General features: G+C 45.8%; 1 protein-coding gene across 1 annotated transcript in view; it reads right to left on the bottom strand.

Moving 5' to 3' along the window:
• Positions 1 to 25,871, bottom strand: part of USP9X (ubiquitin specific peptidase 9 X-linked) — a 5,037,693-nt gene that overhangs the window by 2,845,531 nt on the left and 2,166,291 nt on the right. The window lies entirely within an intron of this gene.

The following is a 25,871-nucleotide window of genomic DNA, read 5'->3' as shown; positions in this document are numbered from 1 at the left end:
CTCGGCTCCGACTCGGCACTTGCTTTAGCTCGAGAACTCCTTTTACCAGCTCGAGGCAACCCTATATCCCATGATGCAAGGCTGAACTACCTCAGATCTCATTTGGCAGCTAACTGACCCTGCTAAAGACTTATCCTAACATAATTAGGAACCAAGGTTCCTAAAAGAAGTCCTCATAACAATGCTCCAGAGGAAGCAATCTAATAGGAACTCTCCAAGATCTGTCCAGGCCAGGGGGAAGGAGGGAGGGACGCAAGAAAGAAGGCGAGAAGACAACTAACATGGAACGTTATGGTAGGTACATAACTTCTAAATGTTAAGTTGTCAATCTCGCCTTCATTCTTGCTGGATGGGACCGCGTCCCTAGCACCTGTATCCCGGGTGGCTCAATGGAACAGACTCTTGAGAACTGTGGAACCAAAACTGGCCCTATCTCTGGAGGCCAAATCCAACTTGTAATGAGACACAAAGGTATGAGGCGTGGCCCAAGTAGCTGCTGCACAAATAGTGTCAATGGGAAGTCTATCCTGAAAGGCTACAGAAGTGGATAGACTCCTGGTCGAATGTGCTTTTGGCTTAGAAGATAGTTGTTTGCCCTTAGAGAGTACACATAGGAAATGGTGGAAGTCAACCATCTAGATAAGGTCACTTTAGAAACTGGAAGACCTAACCTGTTTTCTGCATAGGAGACAAACAATTGGTCTGATTTTCTAATTTGTTTAGTCCTATGTAAGTAGTACCTGAGCTGACGATGAACATCCAAAAATGCAGCTTCTGTTCAGCTCTGTCAGAATAGTTAGGAAAGAAAACTGGTAGATCAATAGATTGGTTAATATTGGTTTGAGATACAACCTTGGGAAGAAAGGAAGGGTTAGTTCTGAGCAAACCCTATCCTTATGAAAAACCAGATAAGGTGAACGAATACAGAGGGCCTGAATCTCAGAAACTCTTCTTGCAGAAGTAACAGCCAGCAAAAATATAGTTTTCCACGTCAATAACTTTAAAGAACACGTAGCAGACGGTTCGAAGGAGGTAGAATTAGGGATGCCAACATTAAGTTTAGGTCCCATTAGGGAGGAGGATGTTTCACAGGCGGTTTTAGGAGAAAAACTCCTCTTAAAAAGGCTTTGCATAACCTATGAGACATGATGTTATTGTCATGCAAGCCAACATGATACTTGGAAATAGCAGCCAGTTGTACTTTGACTGTAGATGACGAAGATCCCGAATGAAAAACCTCCGCCAGGAAATCCAAAACAGAATGTACAGGAGCAGTAAAAGGATCAATATTTCTGGCGTTTGCCCAAATCGAAAAACGTCGCCACTTGCTAGCATAAACAGTTCTAGTGGACGACTTTAAAGAAGACACTAAAATGTCTCTGAGTCAGAAATCATTGGTAGCCTGGCTAGGGAAGGAAGTGGAGCAACCAAGCAGTGAGGTTGAGAGAATGAATGGCCCGGTGCTGCTGACCCGACTGGTGGATCAAAAGATCCGGAACTGGGTCCAGATGCCAGGGCTGCACCAGAAGATGATGATGTAGAGACGGAAACCAAATTTGTCAAGGCCAATATGGAGCAATGAGGATCAATTTGGCTCTCAAAACGGTGGCTTTCTGAATGACTTGTGGAATCAATGGAAAGGGAGGAAAAGCATAAAGAAGTCCCGAGGCCAATCCTGGGTTAGAGAGTCTCTCAAGGGTTGGCCTGGAAGAGGAAATAGTGTGAAGTAATCTGGGCACTTGCTGTTTTGAGGGGTAGCGAAAAGATCGCAACAAGGGGTGCCCCACTTCAGAAAAAATCTGATCCACTACAGATTGATTGAGAGACCACTCGTGAGGCATCAGAATAGATCTGCTTAGCCTGTCCGCCAATAGGTTGGACCTGCCGGGGATGTGCGTTGCTATCAGAAACCGCTGAGAAGAGATCGCCCATTGCCAAAGTCTGAGAGCTTCTCGACATAAGGGATAGGACCTGGTTCCGCCCTGTTTGTTGATGTACCAGACCACGGACATGTTGTCCGTCTGTACTGCAATAGTCCCTGTGGGAAGAAAGTCGACGAGGGCTTGCAACGTTAAAAGCACTGCTCTCATCTCCAGGACATTTATGTGCAGGTGGTATTCTATGGGTTGCCACGTCCGTGGACCATCCTGCCCTGATAATGCCCCCACCCGATCAGAGAGGCATCCGTGGTGACTGTGGCAACTGGAGGAGGGGAACAAAGGGTCGGCCCTGATGAAGAAGAGGGGAAGATATCCACCATCGTAGATGAGCCCTGCAAGACTGTGTCACTAAGATCTCGTGTCTCAAGGGCAGATCGTGGTACGACCACTGCGTGAATAACATCCACTGCAGGAGACGCATGTGGAAGCGAGCCAGTGGAAGAAGAACAATGGCTGCAGCCATTAGGCCTAGAACTTTCAAGACAAACCTGGCTTTGATCTTGTTGCTTTGTAACAGAAGCTGAACAAATTTCTGGATGTCCAGAATCCTTTGATCTGTTAGCCTGGCTAACATTTTGACGGTATTTAACTCTGCGCCTATAAAGGTGATAGATTGGCAAGGAAGCAGAGAGGATTTTTCGAAATTTACCGAAATTCCTAGACTCTTGCAAAGCTGTAGGGTGTAGTCTCTGGAACGAAGAAGCTGATGCTTGGAGGTGGCGGAGAGGAGCCAGTCGTCCAAATAAGGAAACACCTGGAATCCTCGACGTCTCAGATGAGCTGTGACCACTGCCATGCATTTGGTGAACACTCTGGGGCTGAAGTGAGGCCAAAGGGCAGTGCTCTGAATTGGTAATGACTGGCTCCCAGCCGAGCGGAGAAACCTTCTGGAGCGTCTGTGAATCTTTATGTGATAGTACGATCTTGAAGGTCTATAGAGCACATCCAGTTGTCCTTGCCCAGAAAAGGCAGAATGGATTGCAGCGTGACCATCCGAATCTTGCCTTTCTGACAGACTTGTTTAGTCTGCTTAGGTCTAGTATCGGTCTCCAATCTCCCGTCCTTTTGGGGACCAAAAGAATCTTGAGTAGAAGCGGATCCTACTTTGTCTGCCGGCACTGTTTGATGGCTCTTTTTCCAGGAGTTTTGAAACTTCCTGTCTTGCCAAATCCCTTTGACCGGGTGAGATGTCTGGAAGGGATTGTAGAGGTACGGAAACCTTCAAGGGGATTTTGTAACCCTCGGATATGATCGACTGTACCCACTTCTCTTGTGATAGGGATTGCCAGGCTACTGGGTACAGCGAAATTCTTCCCGACTGCCTCCAAGGGTGGACAGTCGGGCAACACCTCAGGGATGCTGAAAGGGCTTCTCAGGAAGAGACTCCCTGTTGCCCTGGTTCTAAGGACCCCCCCTGCCTCTAGGGCGTCTATTATTGTTACCCCCTCTGCCTCTGGGGGTAAACTGACCACGTGTGTCCGGTGTAGCTCCTTGGGCTTTACGGAACCACATCTTCCCCCCCTTCTGACCCTTGGGAAATGGTCTAGAAGGAGTGGAAAACTGGACTCCAACGGCAGAAAGAGTTTTACCGTCCTGCTCACATCTGGTCAAAGTATCCTTCACCTGAGGTCCGAACAAAGCCGAACCGTCAAAGGGGGTGTTGAAGGACGCCTTAAAGGGGTCCGCAAAATTACACAGCCGCATCCAGGCTTGGCGTCTAAGAGCAACACCTGTGCCTGCGGCCCTGCTCGCTCCATCGGCCGCATAAGATATGAGCCGCATGGAGGAGTTAGATATAGAATTCAGGATAGCAAGCTGAGAGGCAATCTTTTCCTGAGCCCCAGCAGCAGAAGGATCCTGGACTACTTCTCCCAGTTCCTTGAGAATATCTCGTTGAAGCCTGGTGAAGTGACAAAGGTAATTCAGCGAACGCATAGCAAAGGTTGCTGAAGAAAACATCCGCTTTCCATACCTGTCCATGGTCCTAGAATCCTTATTAGGAGGATGGACAGGTACTGAAGGATCCGCCAGTTCCTTCTTAGTGGCTGCCGCTACCACCATAGCATCCACAGAGACACCTTTGGACAGGAACTGTTTATCCGAAGGGGCCGTGATGAACTTGGATGGTCTCCTGGGGACAGGTTCCACAGAATCTGGAGCGCCACGCCTTCGAGCCACTACCTGCATGAGTGGGTCGAAAGGCGGAGACACCCAGGAGGTGGAGGGTCGGGATCCAAAAGCCTCCAGGTATACCGACTCATCCTCGGAGGGGTCAATGGAGGGCCAATTCCCCCTCTGTTTGAGGAGCTCAAGGATGTCTGAAAATGAGACATCCTCAGAGGGGGACCGTGGGGAACCCTCCGACTCATCTAAGTCGGTATCAGATGTAGTAGACTCAGGGGAGTCTGTGTGTTTCCTCTTACACGTCCTCTTCCGAGGGGGTTCCCCTGCAGGGTCAGGAGAAACCTCGGAAGAGGAGGAAATTCCCAGTGGGGAAACCTGGGGCGATGGATCCCTGGGCCTGAGAGCAAGAGGTTGGCAAGAGGCATCTGCAGGCACTGATGAGGGAGGAGCTAGAGGGATAGACCGTTGACCAGGCTCAGAGGCCAGGACACTCCTCATCACCTCAAAGGCTCCTCTCCCCGGGAGACCTGAACACACCCGCTCCGAAGAAACAGGAATGGTTGGCTCCAAGGAGAGAGAAGGCTCCGAGGCCGATGTCGGCGCCGAGCTTACCAAAGTCAAGCCCGAGAGGGAGAGCGGGGTCGGACTAGGGTCCGAAGCCTCTAGCCCCCTCGGAGCCGACAGTGGAAACCCGACGACCGGATCCCTCCAAGGAAGGTCTCAAGGAGGAGATCGGAGCCGGAGATGACGGAGCCGAAGGATGTATCAGCTCCGGCATCGAAACAGTCGCTGTCCCAAGAAGCTCCGGCTTCGCACTCTGGTGTGGAGTCGGAGGAGGAATCTCAAGAATCGGGGCTATAGCCGAAGTCTGTTGAGACGGGCTATGGAGCATTTGGGCCAGTGCCTGAGATTTCAACAGCCTGCTTACCACCCTCTCCAAATCGTGGTCAGACAGCCTGGAAGATCTTGAAGATCGGCTCCGATGGCTCCGCTCCGACAAAAGAGGAGACCCCGGAGCCGAGTAAATACTTAGTATCGAAGGGGACCGGGTCCTCATACGGGTCGAAGCCACCGGAGCCGAAGTCCCTTGAACCCCAGATGGAGCAGAGGATATCTCGCCCGATGCTGGATAAAGTGTCGGCTCCAGCCGGAGCCGACAAGGCCACAGTAGTCAGGGTATCGGAGCCGGCCGGCACCGAACCCACTACTCTAACAGAAGTATCGACTCCAGCCGCAGCCGATATCGGCTCCGACGGAGCCACCGGAGGAGGCTTGGACACTGTAGCCTGAGCCTTCGGTGGCTTAAGAGGTTTTCCTGCCCCTGGCTTAGGAGGAGAACCTTCAGGTTTAAGTAAACCTCGGAGGATTAATTTGTTCCTCCTTTCCTGCAGGACTCTCTGGCTAAAAGCATGACACAACGCACAGGAGTCCTGCAGGTGCAAAGGCCCCAGGCAATACACACAAGAAGTGTGACCGTCTGTCAGGGACATTTTCTGACAGCACTGGTCACACTTCTTGAAGCCTGAGACCTTGCCTTCCCTAGACATCCTAAAAAGGATAGACACAAACAGTCCCCACAAACACACAACTTAATCCCTACACAGACACACAGGAAGGGAATAACTTGGGAACTAGGCCTGACTAAAACTTTAAACTGAAAACTATTATAAAAGTTTAAAAGGAAGGGAATAGGGTGGGCTGTAACTAAGTACAGGCTAATCTAACACTAAAGGGAAAAATAAACCCTTAACTGAACTTTTTCTTCTTTAACAAGAAAAAACTTACCTCAGCTGGCAAAGGAGACCTCTTTCGCTAAGCGGCAAACGAGATCTGAGGTAGTTCCGCCTTGCATCATGGGATATAGGGTTGCCTCGAGCTGGTAAAAGGAGTTCTCGAGCTAAAGCAAGTGCCGAGTCGGAGCCGAGGATCGGCTCCGAACCCCATCCAGCAAGAATGAAGGCGAGATTGACAACTTAACATCTACGTTTAGCTAAGAAAAAGCAACTAGTCACGTGTTCTACTTCTGTCCCCTGGAACACGAGTGTGCTGCACCAAAATGATACAGGACAACACAAGGACATAAAATTATACTTCTGTTATACTTGCAGGTCAACAGCACCTTAAGCAGGTAGAAAGACAACCAAACAAGTACAGGGGCAAGCACTCGCCACCACACTGCTACTTATATATACCAATAGCAATGTCACTAACTTTGAGTAAGGAAATATTTTAACACACTGCAATCTTGGGAATTGATAAACAAAACCAGTTATATTTATAAAATCCTCAGGACATGAACCCCCACCCTGAAAACTAGTTTTTATTTAAAGTACGTGCCACTGACCAGCAAACAATGGCACAAGGGATGAATTTTTGAAAAAAGTTAACTGATACAGCAGCACCTGTAGTAAGCATTCATTGCAGAAGTCACAAACATCAGCTGGTATAGTTTTGGGCTCACAGAAGCATAGCTAGGGTGGGGGTGAAGGGGGCAGCTGCCTGGCTGCAAGGAGTTAAAGGTGTAATCAGAAGACCTGACTGGTTAGTAATGCAGTACTGGCATTCAGTTCCATACTGCACAAATGAAGGCCGACACTGCTTTTGTGGTTAGGACTGAAGTACTACATGTGTGGTATGACTTGACCAAGCTACTTGCTTCAAATGTAGCAAATGGTCTCCTACAATTTTAAGATGCTTTGTCCTGAAGCAGCGGATCATTTTTTGTGGTCAACACAAATGGACTTGGTTTGCTTTTCAGGTAAACCAGATCAAGGAATGACTTCATATACCAGCAACATCCTACTTCAATAAGCCCGTTGCAGTGGCGAATGGTTGGAAAGAAATTCAAGCAGTACACTTTTTTCTTGAGGTGGGGGGAAGATCATCAGATCAGAAAGCAAATCTAGTAGCACCAAAATTGTAATAGACTTGGTCTCACTACACTCAGGGTAAAGTCCCAAATTCATCACAAGTGTAAAATCTGAAAGTGACAGTTTAGATAGTAACTTTTTCAATTCGACTACTGCTAAATTCTGGTACCTTCAAGTTTATATCCTGTAATCCTTGGTCTACAGCTCCCAAGCCTTGGCAGTCTCTCTGGTGTGAGCTGCACTGGGAAGGTCTCCCAACCAGGAAAGCATCAGTGCATGGAGTCACCACAGCCTTGCTGGCTCTAGAGGTTACACCTGCCAATACTGCAGATTGGTAAGATCAAAGTACTGTTTTGTACCTACCATAAATGTAGATGTTAGAGTGTAAACACTGCTGCAGTCATTACACTTGGGTTATCCTGCCGTCAGGCGGTTCCCCAGTTGGCCTGAGTTCCAAAGTCTTGGTCCGGCATCGGTTGCTGTCGCCTCCTCCCGGACGTCAGTGCGACAGGGGTATACAAGATGCAGCCGACCCCATTTTCTTCAGTTTTTCTTGCCCCAGATGTCAGGTGCCCCCAAATAGGTAGGCAATTTAAATTGCGAGTAAAGTATACAAAAGAAAAGCAAACAACCATTTTCAGATACCAGCAAATACTCCCCATAGGTAGTAAAGGATAGAAGACCTAGGAAGGTACCAGAAAGTAAGAGGGGAAGGAGGGAGGGTAACCTGGACTGCAGCAGTGTTTACACTCTAACATCTACATTTATGGTAGGTACAAAACTGTACTATGTTCATCATGTTACACTGCTGCAGTCATTACACTTGGGTGGAATCCCAAAGCTGAGGTAGGGTGGCTGGTTCTATAAGGCATTAGGGGTGGCTATAAGTACCTGCAGCACAGCAGTGGTGAAGCCAGCTCTGGATTTGGAGTATAAAGGCAAACGGTAATGCTTGGTGAAGGTATGCACAGAACTCCATGTTGCTGCTCCCAAAATATCCTTGGTAGGTACTCCTCTGAGGTAGGCAGTTGAAGTGGCTGTTGAAATGGTGGAGTGAGATCTAATGCTGCTAGGTATAGGTTTCCCATGGTGAGTATAGCAGAAATGTATACAATGTCCTATCCATTTTGAAATAGTCCATTTTGAAATGGCTTTTCCCTGTGCTCCTGCAGCATATGCTACCAATAATTGCTCAGATTTTATGAAAGCTTTGGTTTTGTCCAAGTAGAAGCGTAACTGTCTGTGAATGTCCAAAGAATGTAGTAGTCTCTCTCCTCTGTTCTGTGGTTTTGGATAAAAGATTGGCAAGTGAATAGTTTGGTTTAGAGCCACACTTGATACCACCTTTGGCATAAATGTAGGGTTAGTTCTTAAAGACACCCTGTCCTGGTGGAAAATGAGGAAAGGTTCCACTGCCATTAGTGCCTGTAATTCTGAAACTCTTCGTGCTGATGTTATTGCCAGTAGTAGAGCAGTTTCCCAAGAGATATATTTTAATTCTGCTGTGTTAGCTGGCTCAAAGGGAGGTAAAGTTAATTTTTCCAAAACAAAGTTGAGGTCCCAAGCTGGAGTAGGTGCTCTATGGGGCAGTCTTATGTTTTTAGCCCCTCTGAGGAACTGTTTGAGTAAAGGATTTGAAAAAATTGGTGGATCCGTGTTGTAATGAGCAGAAATGGCTGAGGCGTGGATCTTGATGGATGACCAGGAGAGACCCTTGTCCAGCATCTCAGTTAAATATTGTAGTATCTGAGGAATGTTTGGGACAAGAGGGTCAAAGCTGTGTGCCTGGTTCCAGGCACAGAATCTCTTCCATTTATCCGAGTAGGCTTTCCTGGTGCTAGGCCTTCTGGCCTCCAGAATGACATCCATAACAGCTTTGGAGAGAGGCATTGCTTGCTTGACTAAGGAATTTTCCATGCAGCTAGGTTTAAGGTTTTTAGCTGCCTGTAAAGTATCTGATTGTTGTGCTGTGTCAGTTAATGTGGGATATGAGGCAAAATCCAGGGTGGTTCTTGTGCTAAGTTCTTTAAGATTGGGTACCAGTGTTGGCGTGGCCAGTCTGGTGCAATCAGGATCATCTTTGGCTCTTCTTGCCTGGCTTTTATGAGTACCTTTGGAAGGAGAGGTAAAGGTGGAAAAGCGTACACTTGCAGGTTTTTCTAGCTGAATGAGAGGGCATCCACTTTCCATGCTTGTGGATGGTAACTCCTTGTGCAGAATTTCTGTAGCTGGCAGTTCACTGGGGATGCAAACAGATCTATGTCCGAGCTCCACCATTTTTGTGTTATCATTCTGAATATTTGTGGATTCAATTCCCATTCGTGGGATCCATGATGTTTCTGCTTAGGTAGTCTGCCAATGTGTTTTTCTCTCCTGGCAGGAATTGTGCTTGCAGATGAACTTTGTAGTCTAGAGCTGTGTTCCACAAGGTCATGGCTTGTCTGCAGAGGGGGTAGGAGTGTGCGTCCCCTTGCTTGTTTATGTACCACATAACTGTGGTGTTGTCTGTCTTTAGTAGTAGTTGTCCTGGATGCAGCAGGTCCTTGAAAGCTATAAGTGCATTTTGTACAGCTAGCATCTCTTTTTGATTGATGTGAAGATGCCTTTGCTCTGTGGGCCACTCGCCCTGAATAAATTTTCCTGCCATGTGTGCTCCGCAGGCGTAATCCGATGCATCTGTTGTCAGTGTTTGCCTGGCTGTGGGTTGAGTAAGAGGCTGTCCCTTGTTGAGGTGACAAGCTTGAGCCCACCATCGAAACTCCAGTTGAAGGCAAGGAATTAGTGGTATAACTGTTTCCAAACTTTGACAGTGTTGAGACCATACACTCTAGGTACCATTGTAGTTTCCTCATATGCAGTCTGGCATAACAAATTAGTAGTATGCAAGATGCCATGTAGCCCAAGGCCTGCATAATTTTTCTTGCAGGGAGTTGGGTCTTTGTTGCCATCAATTGAAAGAATTGAGTCAGTTGTCCTTGCTTGTCTGGCGTGAGATAAGCCATCTGGGCTGTTGTGTTCAAGCTGGCACCTAGGAATATTATCTCTTGTGAGGGCACTAGTTTTGATTTCTTTTCGTTTACTGTGTACCCCAGGCAACTTAACTTTTTTACGAACGCCAGATGCTTTAGAAGAACGTCCTTGCTCTCTGCTTGAATAAGGCAGTCATCCAGGTATGGATAAATTTTAATTTTTTTTTGTCTGCAAAATGCAATTACTGGTGCAGGCACTTTGTGAAGACCCTGGGCGCAGTAGATAAGCCAAAGGGCAGTGCAGAGAATTGATAGTGCATTGAACCAGCTAGAAATCTGAGGTATCTCCTGCAGTTTTGTCTGACAGGGACATGAAGGTATGCCTCCTTGAGGTCCAAAGCCACGAGCCAAGCTTTCTTGCCCAGCATGGGAAAAAGCTGCTATAGTGTCAACATTTTGAATTTCGGGACATCCAGGTAAGTTTTTAGAGAAGAAAGATCCAGAATGGGTCTCCAGGCTTTGTCCTTTCTGGGAACCAGCAAGAGTCTTGAGTAAAATCCTTCTTTGCTCCTGTGGCGGTACCTTTTGAATAGCTCTCATGTCCATGAGTGCTGTAATTTGTTTTTGAGCCTCTACCCATTGATTTGGTGGCAGATTTGGCATTCCTTTCAACCTTGGCAAAGTGTGAAAGTGGAAACTGTAACCTTGAGATACAATGTTGAGAACCTATTTGACTTTGGTGATGCAATGCCAATTGTGATAGAAAAGTGCCAGTTTTCCTCCTAAGGGGGCTGCCAAGATAGAGCTGTTTGGCAGCTGTAGTGGGAAGTCATTGAGGCTGCTTTTAAATGGTTGTGGCCTGTCTTCCCCATTTTCTGACCTGGTGTACCCCATTGTCGAGGCCTGTAAAGACCTTGTGCTTGACCTCTACCTCTTGAACATCTGTATCTACCCCTCTGAGGTTTGTCTGACTGGAAAGGACCAATTTGTTGTTGGCCAATTTCTGCTAAAACGAGGAGGCTGAACCTGTAAGAAATCCTTCACCATTTGCATAGATTTTGCCTTATCATACATATTCTTTAATACCTCCTCTGCTTTAACTCCAAACAACACATCCTGCTGCAAAGGTGCATCCAATAATTTTGCCTTAACATGATCTGGTAACGTATGTTCTTTTAACCAAGCAGGTCTTCTAATGACAGAGCCTGTAACTGCTGCTCTATAGGAGGCCTCTAAGGAATCAAACCCACATTGCAAAGTATGTTTTCCCACTTGTTCAGCTGCATGTAATAAATCTTGTATTTCTTTTAAATTAGGAGGATCTGAATCTGGAAGCATCTTTTGTTTCAACTGAGACATTAAAAATTGCTGATATTTTAGAATGTGAAACTGGCAATTTAAGGCTCTCATTGCTAAAGTTGCAGACGTATATACTTTCTTTCCCCATCTGTCTAATGCTCTGGAATCTCTGTCAGAGGGAACTGGGTTTTTTTGCTAATGAGGTCTTAATACCTTTGGGTCCCTGAGAAATAGTTTCAGGGTCAGCAACAGGGCTTTTATACAGAAATTTGTGAGTCAGGGACTCTAATCTATCAGGTTTAACTGGGGCTGGAGGTAAGGAGTCAGGGTTTAAACTGGATTCAGTGTACACATCATCCACAATATCTAACACTGACGGAATAGCAAGGGGTCTGTGTTGAGGTAATAAAAGGAAGTCTCTGAGCCTTTTCTTGGATTCTGAGTAATCCTGACCTTCCCAATGGAAATGCTCCCTCATGGTATGCAAGGTCTCCACAAAGGAGTAGTCCTCAGGCGGAGAGGCTGATGGAATAGATTCCTCAGCATCAGAATCCTCATAAGGGGGTAGGGAATAGCCTAGGTCTGAGGACGAATCTGAAGAAATGGACACCTGGTCGTAAGATTCATAGTCTGCATCCTGTCTGGGCCTTTTAACAGGAGGGGGGTGGGACCCCCTGATCAGGGTTATTAGGTCTTCAGCCATTTTGAGCATTTGTTTCTTAGGCATGGAAGCCTGTCCTGGAGAATGCTGTATCTGCATCTTTGTTTTTAAGGGGGGGCTTAGACTTGGCAGATGGTTTAATGGTTAACTGGGTAGGTTTGAAAACACCCTCTGAAGCTGTGGATTGCTCAGTTACTTCAGTTCACTATGAAGGGTTAGTTTCGGTAGGCTGAAAACCTAGAGCATCCGAAGGCCCAGCCAGCTCCACGTGGGAGTCGGAGGCAGTATGTGGTTCTGTGGAAGCGGTCATCAGGGGCTGCGTAGGCGCCTCACTGAAAACCGGAGAACCGGCGACCGGCCTAGAAAAGGCCTCATCAGTTTTGGGCCTCGGATGCCTGTCTGTGTCTTCGCACTTTTTATGTATTCCGGTCTTCGGAAGTTCCGACGGCATGGTGTTAATTGAATTTTCTGCCAAAATAATGTCGGGCAAAATCAAACCGACATTTAATAGTGTGCTTGTTAAACCTAGCACAAAACCGAAAACCAGTGACATCGTGGTCTGGGCCTAGGCATGGAATACAACAGGAGTGGAAATCCTTATGAGGTATTTGCTTCCCACAAGAAATACAGTTATTAACTTTTACTGACATCGGTCTGAGGCAAGAAAAAGTTTCCCCAATGGGGTACTTAGCTTTGTAGAAGACTTCGGTTCTGGATTCGGAATGAAAATCTCAGGAGTCGGCCAACCGGCACTTGCGAACTGCTTTTGCTTCGGGCACCACGTGGCAAGAAAGACTGAAGAAAATGGCGTTGGCTGCATCTTATATACACCTGTCACACTGACGTCAGGGAGGAGGTGACAGCAACCAACGCCAGACCAAGACTTTGGAACTCAGGCCGACTGGGGAACCGCCTGACGGCAGGATAACCCAAGTGTAATGACTGCAGCAGTGTAACATGATGAACATCAGTCAGTATTGCAGCTGAACAGTGGTTTTCATTGGGCTAATTCCTCAAACCAGGGAGAACAGCATGAGGTGTTGCTCAAGGGTTTGCCCCTCTGGGTGCAGTGGCCTCACTTCCACAGCTGCCTCGCACACCACAGTACAGCTGTTCTTCTCTGATCTCAGGACTTCCACCAGGGTTTCACAGGAGGATCTGCCCAGTATGTCTTCACCCCTAAAGAACTCATAGCAATACTCTCTCCCCTTCCACTCCCATAATATGCCGTCAAGCCTTGCAAGCTGTTAATCAAACTTGGCTGTCTGAGGTCACAGTCAGAGCTGGCACCATACTGAAATGGTATTTGAAATACCAAATCCCAACATGCAAGAAAGACTGAAAATATATGAAAATAAATATTGAACACTCTTCCTTTAAACTCCTTACTATCAAGGGGCAAGCCACCCTGCACCCCCAATGTGGTGGGTAAACCCTTCACTCCCTCAAAACTTGTATAAACCAACTCTGAGAATACCATACCACAAAGAAAAGGGAATCTTACAAGAAATGTCAGTCACATACTTAGAATAAGTATATTTGCTTTTTCATTCGGTTTCCACATAAGATCTCGCTAATGGTGGGTCCTAGCATTTCAACAGTTACCCAAGGTCTTCAGCCCTCATTACCACCAGGAATGCTGAAGCTTTTTATTTATTTATTTTTAAATAGGAGGTTTGCCCCTCCTCCCCCGACAAAGGGACTGCACTCCACACACGACTGCTACTTGTATATACCAATTCCAAGATCACTGCACCTCTGAGCAGCACGGAAATATTCTGCATCTTACATTAAGAAGACCCACCTGCACCCTTGTGGCAGAAGTGTGCAGCCAAGGACCCATCTGAGCTAGGGATTGCTGGAATAACTCTCAGTCCTGGGCTTTCTCATTGGTTACTTTACTTTAAAATCATTTAAATTCACTTGTATTTAAGCCTGTTTGCACATAGCTGCACATCAAGCAATGGGGTTTAGCACAGCTATGTACAGCCTTGCATGGAAGTAAATGCCTAGAAAGACAATTTTCCCTAAATATCTGCTAGGGAACCCTCATAAGTCTCCTGCTTCACTGTGCACAACACAGTTATACAGTACTGCCCTGCAAGCAACTCAGTTACACACTGTGAAGCACTGACTTTCTTCTACCCCAGCCCACCACAGAATAGCCACTTTTTCTTAGTCTAACAGCAAAACCCAGTCCCATCTAGCCCATTCCCCACTAGTTGCTACAGTACATACCTGCCACAATGGATGGAAAGTTTTCCACCATTTCGCCAGCCAGCCTGATCGACATGAGCATCCTGAGGCAATGTAGCAACTGCCTCATGTATACGGACAACCAATTACTCCGAAAAGAAAGACAACATGTGAGAGCTGTATCTATACAATGATTTTAAAATCAATTTTCGCACATAACAAACCAGAGCTGAAACAGGTCATCAGCGCACACACTTCTCTTGCACGTAAGCTAACAAAACAACCCACGTATGCAAAGGAACTCGCTAGAAACCTAGCTAAAGATCAGAGACCTCCCAAGTGCAAACCTACTGCACACACTGCAGACCTAAATGAATCCACTACATATAATACACACAACAGTGTCGCAGCCAATAAGACACTAAGGCAAAATACCTCAAAAACAATGTCTTGGTCATAACTGACTCCATAGGGAGACACACATTTCCCCCTCACCAAATGGGACAAGAAGGTCACAGTGCCAGAATCCACCAAATCACGGCACGCACTCAAGTCTCTCAAGTACCATTATGACTATCATACTCCGTGTTGGAGTGCATGATTTGAGATGTATCTTACTGGACTACATAAAAAGAGATATGACTGAGTGCTCAGATTGTGTGCCAAGGGCAGGTATGTCCCTAACCCTAAGCAGCATTCTACCTTCCTTGAGGATGATGCCTCAATATAAACAAAAAAATAATTGACCAACAATTGGCTTGGCTTGGCTTCTGGTTTCAATCCAGGGAGATCCAGTACCTGTCAGCCTGGGAAAATGTGGTCGACTGATCATACTGCTTTGCCAGAGATGGTCTTCAGCTGTCGCCTCTTGGCTTTCAGTATCTGGCAAAGGTACTTGCCTCCCCAATTGTGCCTATTTTAGGCAATGTCACAATAACAAAATTCCCAACATAAGAAAATCCACTAGAGACAAACTGAAGGTTATCCTGCTTAATGCTAACAGTCTAAATCAGAAACTGCACTCAGTGGAAGCACTCCTTCCTTTGGAAGACCGCAATGGCTGTGCAATCACAGAGACATGGTTCAAGGCCATAGAAAGCACCCGGCCATGCAAAACTACTATGCCTTTCACACGTTGTGACCTCAAAACAAGCATGAAAAAAACAAAAGTGGAGAGGTGTATCCATCTTCTTTAAAGGCAAATACACCTCAAGACTGGTTAAATAGTAAGACTCCCTAAAGCTACTCCAAGTCCAACTAACTTTAGGCAAACCCCCCTTTCCATATCATTCTTAGCTATAGGTCCCCCCACCATGAACCACGAGAACCACTCTGCCAACATGGACCTACTTCAGTCATTCACTGTCCAGCCAAACACCTTGGTTGTGGGTGATTTCAACTATTCTTCCATTGACAGGGAGTCATATATGAGCACAAACAAGCTCACCCTAAGGGTCTTGGACTTTGTTAATACAAATGCTCTGGAACAGATGCTCTGCACCCCCACAAAGGGCTTGAATGGACTTAGTACTCACCAACATAGGGGGTCTCTGCCCTACCCCCTGTGTGTTGCCTTGCCTGGTTAGGTCTGACCATAAATCAGTCTCGTTCAAAATAAAGATCACATCTGACCGCCCCTTCAAGAGCAAAAAGGATGAAATATTTCTCCAAAGCAAACTATAGTCTCCTAAGCAATGGCATAAATGGTTTCAAACCCCCTGCTACCACTGTCAAAAATGACTCCTACATAGAGGTATATACACATGCCCTGTATAAACACCGATAGAAATGTATAGAATCTGCTGTACCTAAAGGGATCAAAACAAAGTCCTCTCAAAAAAAACAAGCTACCTTGACGGACATCAAACAAACAAGTTATACAAGATGAAGAAACTAATATGGAAGAACAAGAGGGAATTGACTTTGCAAAGGAAGAACACCCTCCACAGCTTGAACAAGCAAATTAGTTATCTTGTAAAGTCCTCTAAAGCAATCTTTAGCTACGTTACAAATCTAAAAGGGAAGGCCCAGCTTTGTGCCAAACTAGTAGCGACTGGTACTACTTACACTGACCCTGAGGACATCAACCTGCTAGCAGACAGGTTTGGCACAAATGTCACCCTCCTGTCCCCACCACTCATAGCCCAAAGTATACCTGACACTAGCCCTCTACCTAGCATCTCCAAAGAGCATGTCATAACCACACTCTGCATGGCCAAAAACACAGCCTCTATGCGATCAGATAACATCCCAGGCTGCCTACTAAACGGTCTAATACAGGAACTTAGCGGAAACACTTAGCACTCTTCAACCACAGTCTAATTTCTGGCTGTGTCCCAGCGGAGTGGAAAACAGCAACAATAATTCCTTTGCACAAAGGGGGTCTTATCAACTGACCCTGGGAACTAAACACCCATAAACCTAACCAGCCTCATCTGCAAGGCCATGGAGAGAATCATCATGGAGCTTAAAGAGATAGGTGACCTTCAAACTCTTGACCCGACCTAATTTGGCTTCTTTAAGGGTAGAATATGCTTATTAAATCTGGTGGACTTCGAGAATGTCACCAAAGCCCTGGATGAATGCAAAAAAAGGCGTTATGTACTCACCATAACGTTCCATCTGTATTGTCAATTTTTTCAACTCTCCTCACATATGGGTCCAGATCCAATCTATCAGATCGGAATCAGCAATTACTAAGCTAGTGGCAAACAAAGTTTTTGGATACCTCCCCTTACCAAAAATGCATCTCTCCCAGTTACCTCAAAATGTGTTTGCTAGGATTATCCCCAGAAAAGAAAAGAAAACTTATTTGAAAACTTTACAGACAACTTTTGGAGCACTGAAGATAATAAAGTTGGCTTAAATTATGCTTCCCGTCCAACCAAAAAGCTAAAAGTAGGGGGGCTTGGAAGGAGGGAATGTGAGGAGAGATGAAAAAAAAACGAAAATTACAGGTGGAACATTATGGTGAGTACATAACTTCTTTATCTGATCTCGTCGATTTTTCATCTCGTCCTCACATATGGGACAGTCTCCAGCTATCTTTACCCTGGACAGACTCATGTGAGAATTTTTCTCCGAATGATCGAACCAAAGGAGGTACTTCCCTGGGAGACCAAATCCAACCTGTAATGAGTGATAAAGACATGATGATTGGCCCATGTGGCCGCTGCACAAATCTCACCCATGGAGACATTAAGACTGGAAAACTGCAGAAGTGGCCATGCCCCTTGGTTGAGTGAGCTCGACCAGGTTTGGAAGGATCTATACCTTTTGTGGTGTAAATGAAAGCAATGCAATCAGACAGCCTTTTTGTTAAGGTAACTTTGGATACTGGTAGGCCCTTCCGAGGGCCTGCAAAGGACAAAGAACTGACTTGCTTTCTGGGACTCCAGTCCTAAGCAAACAGAAATGCAATTGTCTATGGACATCAAACAAATGTAGAACATGTTTGCCTTTGTTGCTCAAGTTAGGAAAGAAAACAGGCAAATGTAGGGCCTGACTGATACTGATCTGTGAAACAACTTTAGGCAGAAAGGAGGGGTTGGTATGCAAGGAAACTCTGTCTTTATGAAAAATCAGATATGGACACAGAGGACAGTGTCTGAATTTCTGATATATGTCTTGCAGATATAATTGCTACTAGAAAGATGGTTTTCCAACATGGGAATTTTATATCAAGTTGCTGCAGGTTCAAATGGAGGATGAAAATAAGACTCAGTACCAAATTTAGGTCCAATGGAGGAGAAGGATGTTTGTGAGGTGGCCTTAACAATAGGGTCCCTTTTAAAAAGGCTTTACAAAGTTTGTGGGAAATCAGAGAAGTTATCTTTCACAATGTGAAAATCTGAGATAGCTGCTAATTGTACTTTAATTATAGAGGCAGCTGCCCCATTATTAAAGAGATGAGCTAAAAACTCCTTTTGAGTGATTGGCTTATGGGAGGACATCAAAATATGATGGACTAGGGAGGACAGCATCAGTTGTCTGGCTATCAATGGAATTGGAGGAACCAAGCAGTCAGGTTTGAGGTTGGGAAGGATGGGTTGAATCATTCCTGTTAGATGTGACAGAAGGTCCGGAATAGATTACAGAATCCAGGGTTCCTTCTGTAAATAAGGCCAGAGGAAGGGAAACCAGATCCTATCAAGGCCAAACTGGTGCAATGAGGATTATTGTCCTCTAACATTTTGCTTTCTGAAGCAATTTGGGAATCAAGGGGACAGGGGAAAGGCGTACAGGAGACCGGGAGGCCAATCATGTCTGTTAGCATCCCTCAGGTATCTCCCCAGTGAGGTGATTAGGGCAAAGTAGCTGCTGCAATTCATGTTTAGAGAGGATGCAGAGAGGTCACAGCAACGCTGACCCCATCTGCAAAAAAGTCTTTAGCTACTGTTTGGTTACAGGACCACTCGTGAGGCAGGAGAATGGATCTGCTCAATTTATCCGCTATCATGTTGGACTTTCCTGGAATGCGCAAAGGAAGAGATCGTCCACTGCCACACATGGAGTGCTTCTCTACACAAAAGGTATGATCTGGCTCCTACCTGCTTATGTACCAGACCACAGACATGTTTGAGTGAATTGTCACTGTTCCCAGAGGAAGAGCAGTCTGAAATGGCTGCAACACTAGAAGCACTGACCTCATCTCAAGGATGTTTATGTGCAGGCTGGCCTCATCTGTAGACCAGGAGCCTTGGACCACACTCCCCAGATAATGGCTCCAACACCATCTGGGAAGAATCCGTGGTCACTGTGGCCTGTGGATGAAGGGGAACTAAGGGTCAACCTTGCGTCAACTGTGCTGAATGAATCCACCATGAAAGGGTTCTTTTGAATGTGTCCATTATGGAATTTGGCAAGACATCAGTTGGATAATTGACCACTGGCCAGCTAGAAGCCATTCAAGTACTCACATGTGAAATATGTCCAATGGAACTAAAACTATACCTGCAGCCATTGATCCTAAAGTCTGTAGAACATGATAGGCAGATACCTTGTTTCAGATCAATCTGTGTGTTTGACACCCGACTGTCAACCCTCTGGAGGGTGGAAGTTGCACAATCAGAGTAGTATCCAGCAGTGCTCACATGGACTGAAATATCTGAGATGGGTCCAGATGTAATTTTTGATAATTTATAGCTATTGCTAGTTCTGTACAGATCTGAAGAAGACTCTTTTGCATGGCTAAGTAGATGCCTGGTCAGGGCAGATATGAACCAGTCATTAATTAAGGAAACACCCAGAATCCTCGTCTCAGGTGAGCCACTGCCACACATCTGAACACTCTCAGGGCGGTAGTGAGACCAGAGGGCAGCGCTCTGAACAAATTATGAGTGGCTCCCAGCCGGAAGAGTAGGGGCCTTCAGGATAGTCTGTCCATTTTTATATGGTATTATGCATCCTGAAGGTCTACGGAGCACATCAAATAGTCATGTTCCAGGAATGGAAGAATGCACTGAACTGTGACCATTCAGAACTTGTGCCAAACTAACTTGTTTAATCTGCCAAGATACAGAATTGGTCTCCAGTCACCTGTTTTCTTTGGAACTGAAAAGAACCTCGAGTAAGTTTCAAATCCTCTTAGGACCTCTTGGATGACCCCTTTCCAGCAGTTTCTGAATTTGAATGACTGCTTAATCCCTTTGACTTGATGGAACAACTGGGACTTTTCACTTTTGGGGGGGGGGGGTTGATGAGAGAAGAGGATCTGGTAACCTCTGGATATTATCCTATGCACCCATATGATGGTGGTGATTTTTTGCCAGGCTCTCCAGTGCAGGGATAGCCGATCCCCAACTGCCTCCAGAGATAGGAAATCAGGCCTTCTTTCAGGAGCACTGGAAAGCTTTCCTGAAGAAACACTCTTGGGATTCTTGATTCTGCAGACCTTCTGTGCAGCAAGAAAGTACAGTTGTGTACACCTACCATAAATGTAGATGTTAGAGTGTCTTCACTGTTGCAGTCATAACTGTAGGTTGTTCCTGCCGGCAGGCAGCCCGAGGTCAGCCAGAATTCCAAAGTCTGGGTCCGGCGTCGGCTGTACCAGCAAGTACCCTGACGTCAGAGCGCAGAGGTACAAAGCTGACAGCCGACACCATCTTCTCCAGCCTTTCTTGCCCCAGATGTCAGAAGCTCCCCAAAATATCCAGGTGTCCCAAAGGAAACACAAATACACCACAAAGGAAGAGGAGATAGAACAAACAGAAAATAAGAGGGGAATGGTGGGAGGGAAACCCCGACTGCAACAGTGAAGACACTCGAACATCTACATTTATGGTAGGTGTACACAACTGTACTATGTTCTTCGTGTTTCACTGTTGCAGTCATAACTGTAGGGTGGAATCCCAAAGCTGTGAAGTAGGGTGGAGGTTATGCAGAAGGGGCAGCCAGAAGACCCTGCAAGACAGCAGAGGCAAAACCTGCCCTAGACTTAGAATACAAAGGGAGATTATAGTGTTTAGAAAAAGTATGCACTGAACTCCAAGTGGCAGCTTCCAAAATGTCCTTGGTAGGAACTCCTCTGAGAAAAGCTGCTGAAGTGGCTGCTGCTCTAGTAGTATGACTTCTAACGGTGCCTGGAATCCGTTTCCCAAAATGAGAGCAACAAAACCGTATTCCAAGAGCAATCCATTTGGAAATAGTTTGTTTTGAAATAGCCTTGCCTAGACAACTGGAGGCATAAGAGATAAGCAACTGATCAGATTTTCTAAAATCTTTAGTTTTGTCCAGGTAAAATCGTAGTTGCCTGTGTACGTCCAATGAATGTAAAATCCTTTCCCCTTTGTTTTGAGGATTTGGAAAGAAAGTAGGAAGGTGAATAGTCTGATTTAAAGCCACCTTAGAAATCACCTTAGGCATAAATGCAGGATTGGTCCTTAAGGCCACTCTGTCTTGGTGGAAAATAAGGTATGGTTCCACAGCCATGAGAGCTTGCAACTCTGACACCCTTCTAGCAGAAGTCAATGCTAATAAAATAGCTGTTTTCCAGGATAAGAACTTGATATCTGAAGCAGAAGCAGGCTCAAAGGGAGGTAAAGTAAGCTTCTCCAAAACATAAGATCCCGAGCAGGAACAGGAGGTGTTCTGGGAGGTCTTAAATTCTTAGCCCCTCTCAAGAATTGTCTCACCAGCTGATGAGAAAAAAAGGGGGGATCCGTGTTGAAATGAGCCGAGATAGCAGAAGCATGAATTATGATGGAAGAGAAGGAGAGGCCTTTAAGCAAAAGTTCAGAGAGGTAAAGTAAAATGGAGGAAATGTCAGGTAGAAGAGGATCAGAACCTCCATCCCGCATCCAAATACAAAATCTTTTCCACTTGGAAGCATAAGATTTTCTAGTGCTAGTACGCCTAGCTTCCAAGAGAACATCCAAAACTTGTTTGGGAAGAGCAGAAGGAATCAAAGGCCTTTGTAGAGCCAGGCTGCCAGGCAAAGAGTCTTGATTTGAGAGTGTAGCATCTGACCCTGATGCTGGGACAGAAGGGAAGGAGACAGAGGCAGAATCCAAGGAGGTTCCAAGAACAGGTGTCTTAAGGTTGGATACCAAAACTGCCGAGGCCAATTTGGAGCTATCAGAATGATAATCTTGGGTCTGTCTTGTTTTATTTTCAGTAGCACCTGAGGCAGAAGAGGAAGAGGAGGGAAGGCATATCCCGAAAGATTCCTCCAACTGAAAGACAGGGCATCCACTTTCCATGCTGTTTTGTGGAAGGACCTGGTGCAAAATAGAGGCAACTGATGATTGAGATGGGATGCAAACAGATCTATCTGGGGACAACCCCAAACTGTTGTAATCCTGTTGAATAAGTTGGGGTCCAACATCCATTCGTGGGGATCCAAAAGATTTCTGCTTAGGGTGTCTGCTAAAAGATTTTGTTTTCCTGGGATGAATTGAGCTTGAAGATGCAGATTCAGATTTAGAGCTGTGTCCCATAGACTCATGGCTAGTCTGCAAAGGGGGTAAGAGTGGGAGCCCCCCTGCTTGTTTATGTACCACATGACTGTGGTATTGTCTGTACGAATCAGATGTCCTGGTTGCAAAAGTTTCTGGAAGGCTAGAAGAGCATGTTGAACTGCCAACAATTCCTTCAGGTTGATGTGCCAGTGAAGATGTTTCTTTGACCAAGAGCCCTGCTGGCAATTGTCTAGAAAATGAGCTCCCCAAGCGTAATCCGAAGCGTCTGTGGTCATGATCTGAGAAGGCTGAGGCAGACGAAAGGGGTTTCCTTCGTTTAAAGCAGAAGTCCTGGACCACCAAAGGAACTCTTTTTGGAGGCAGGGAATCAGAGCTATCATTGTATCCAGGCTATGGTAATGCTGAGACCATACACTCTTTAGGTACCATTGAAGTTTTCTCATATGAAGCCTTGCATTTGGAATCAACAGGATGCAAGAAGCCATGTAGCCCAAAGCCTGCAGGAATTTCCTTGCAGTGAGCAGAGTCAAAGTAGCCAAGGTTTTGAAAATTGATGCCAGATGTACTTGCTTTTCTGGAGTCAGGAAGGCCTTTTACAAGCTTGTGTTTAGAAGAGCTCCAGAAAAAAAGATCATTTGTTGAGAGGGGATCAAATGTGACTTTTTTGTGTTCACTGAAAATCCCAGTAGTAGGAGGAGACGCTGAACAAACTGCAGATGTTGAAGTAAAAGATCCTTGCTGTCCGCCTGGATAAGGCAGTAGTCCAGATAGGGGTAAATTTGAATCCCTTGGAGTCTGTAATAAGCAACTACTGGAGCCAGGCACTTGGTAAAGACTCTGGGCGCAGTAGATAAGCCAAAGGGCAGTGCAGAGAATTGAAAGTGTCTCGAGCCTGCCTTGAATCTGAGGTATTTTCTGCGTTCCTGTCTGATGGGAATGTGTAAGTAGGCCTCCTTCAGGTCCAATGTCACCATCCAAGCGTCCTGGGAGAGCATGGGAAGAAGTTGTTGCAGAGTAAGCATCTTGAATTTTGTAATTTCCAGAAAAGTATTTAATACTGAAAGGTCCAGAATAGGTCTCCATGCGTTTTGTTTTCTTGGGACCAGGAATAGTCTTGAATAAAAACCCTTTCCCATCTCTGGGAGTGGAACAGGTTCTATGGCTCTCATGGCCAATAAAGCGTCCACCTGATTTAAGGCCTCTGACCATTGATGTTTTGGCAGATCTGGCCAACCGTAAAACCTTGGCAGAATATGAAAGTGGAATTTGTAGCCTTTTAAAATCACATCTAAAACCCATTTGTCCTGGGTTATATGCGTCCAATTTTGGTAAAAAAGAGATAGTTTTCCTCCGAGAGGAGCTTCCAGGCAAGAAGGACCTGTAGCCCAACAGAGGGAGTCATTGGGTCTGCTTCCTTTGTGATTGAGGTCTGTCTTCTCCCCTTCTAGGTGAAGCAGCAGTCCACTGTCTGGACCTATAAGAGGCCTGTGTCTGCGCCCGGCCTCTAGACCGTCTATATCTTCCCCTTTGAGGCCTGTCAGAAGTGGGAAAGGACCAATTTTTGGAAGGCCAATTTCTAGAAAATCTAGGAGGCTGAACTTGTAAAAAATCTTTGACAGTCTGCATAGATTTTGCTTTTTCCTCTATCTTTTTAATAACCTCCTCAGCCTTGGATCCAAATAAAACATCATGTTGAACAGGGGCATCTAACAGTTTCGCCTTAACCTGCTCAGGTAAATTCTGCTCCCGAAGCCAAGCATGTCTCCTGATAACAGTACCAGAGGCTGCGGCCCTGCAAGAAGCTTCCAAGGCATCAAAACCACAATGTAAACTATGTTTGCTAACTTGTTCAGTTGCATGCAAAACATCCTGTAATTCCTTGTCCTCTGCACATGCAGGAAAGGTAGAAAGCCTTTGCTTTAAAACAGACAAAAGAAATTGCTGATACTTGAACATATGAAACTGGCAATTTAAAGCTCTAATAGAAAGAGTAGCAGAAGTATAAACCTTTTTGCCCCACCTATCCAAGGCACGAGAATACTTTTCAGAGGGAATAGGATTTTTAGATGAAGCTGCCTTAGCAGCTTTAGAACCCTAAGAAATAGTTTCAGGATCTGCAGAAGGGTTCTTAAATAAGAATTGATGGGAATCAGGGACTCTGTAAAATCTATCAGGCTTAGAAGGAGCAGGCGGCAAGGAATCAGGATTCAGGTTTGCTTCAGAGAAAGCATCATCCACATTATCAAGTACAGGAGGAATAGCCAAAGGTCTGTGTTGAGGGAGAAGGAGAAATTCTCTGAGTCTCTTCTTGGAGGCAGAATAATCCTGACCTTCCCAATGAAAATGCTCTCTCATCGCAAGTAAGGTTTCCCCAAAAGAGAAATCTTCAGGGGGAGAAGCAGAGGGAATAGAGTCCTCTGCATCCGAATCCTCATAAGGAGGAAAAGAGTAATCCTGGTCAGAGGAAAAAACAGAAGACACAGAAGCCTGATCAGAGGAATCCTAAGGTAAATCCTGTCTAGGCCTTCTTTCAGGAGGAGGGTGAGAACCCCTAATCATTGTAAGTAAATCCTCAGCCATCCGTAGTAATTGCTTCTGGGACTTGGGAGCTGAATCCGAAGCAGCTTGAGAAGAAACCCTTGGTTTTACAGGAGTTTTTGTCTTTGCCTTTGTCTTTGTTGAAATAGTTATATGTGAAGGCCTGAAAACTCCCTCAGAAGCCGGTACCCTGCACAGCGGTTCCTGACCCATCTGAAGGAGCGACGTCCGAAGGTCCTGCAGCAGATAAAATATTAGGACTAGATGGCTCCCCATGGGAGTCCGTGTCGGCCATCGGTTCAGAAGTGGCGGACGACAGGGGCTGCAAAAGCGCCTCACTGACTACCGCCGAACCCGAAGCTGGCTCCGGCTGCAAAGAATCCTGTTTGGACTTCGGAGGCCTATCCTTGTCTTTGCGTTTCTTTTGAATTCCGGTTGTCGGTAAAGTATCCGACGACATCCTATAATTAAATAGTCTACCGAAATAGTTCAAGGCCCAATCGTACCTACGCTTGATAGTGCGAGAATTAAACCTGGCACAGAACTGACAGCAAGAAACGTCGTGGTCAGGGCCCAAGCAAGGTAGACAGTAAGAGTGGAAATCTTTATGAGGTATTTGTTTTCCACACAATATACAATTATTAACTTTTTCTGACATCTTAGGAGCAAGAAAAAAGTTTCCCCAACGGGGTACTTAGCTTGAGAAGAGAAGTTGAAAACTTCGGACCAAAGTCAATCAAAGCACGTTGTTCTGAATGCGCCAACCAACGACTTGCGAGCTGCTTTCCACTGCACGGCAAGAAAGACTGGAGAAGATGGCGTCGGCTGTCAGCTTTGTACCTCTGCGCTCTGACGTCAGGGTACTTGCTGGTATAGCCGACGCCGGACTCAGACTTTGGAATTCTGGCCGACCTCGGGCTGCCTGCCGGCAGGAACACCCTACAGTTATGACTATAACAGTGAAACACGAAGAACATCGGAATCTTCCATTATTGTTCCCCCCTCTGCATCTGGGGGGAAAACTCTCCACATATGTCCTGGTAAGACCCTTGAGATTTTTTGAACCACATTTTACTGCCACTTCTCTGCCCGATGGTGTAAGGTCTCTGAAGGGAAGAAAAATGTATGCCTACAGCAGAAAGGTTCTTACTTTGTTTTTCACACCTGGATAATGTATCTGACTTTGGGACCAAAAAGGGATGTACTGTCAAACGGAGCATTGACAAATGAAGATTTAATCGCATAGGCGCATCCAGGCCTGCCTCCTCATAGATGTGCCAGAACCCACCGCTCTACTAGTTTTTTTGGCTGCAAGAGTGATGAACCTCATGGAAGAGTTAGCTACACAGTGTAGG

The sequence above is a fragment of the Protopterus annectens genome, chromosome 5.part0 (assembly GCF_019279795.1).
Source record: "Protopterus annectens isolate FY-2018-M chromosome 5.part0, PAN1.0, whole genome shotgun sequence".
Classification (NCBI taxonomy): Eukaryota; Metazoa; Chordata; order Ceratodontiformes; family Protopteridae; genus Protopterus; species Protopterus annectens.
The sequence above is the reverse complement of the archived record's forward strand: the minus strand, read 5'-3'. Positions and strand labels throughout refer to the sequence as shown.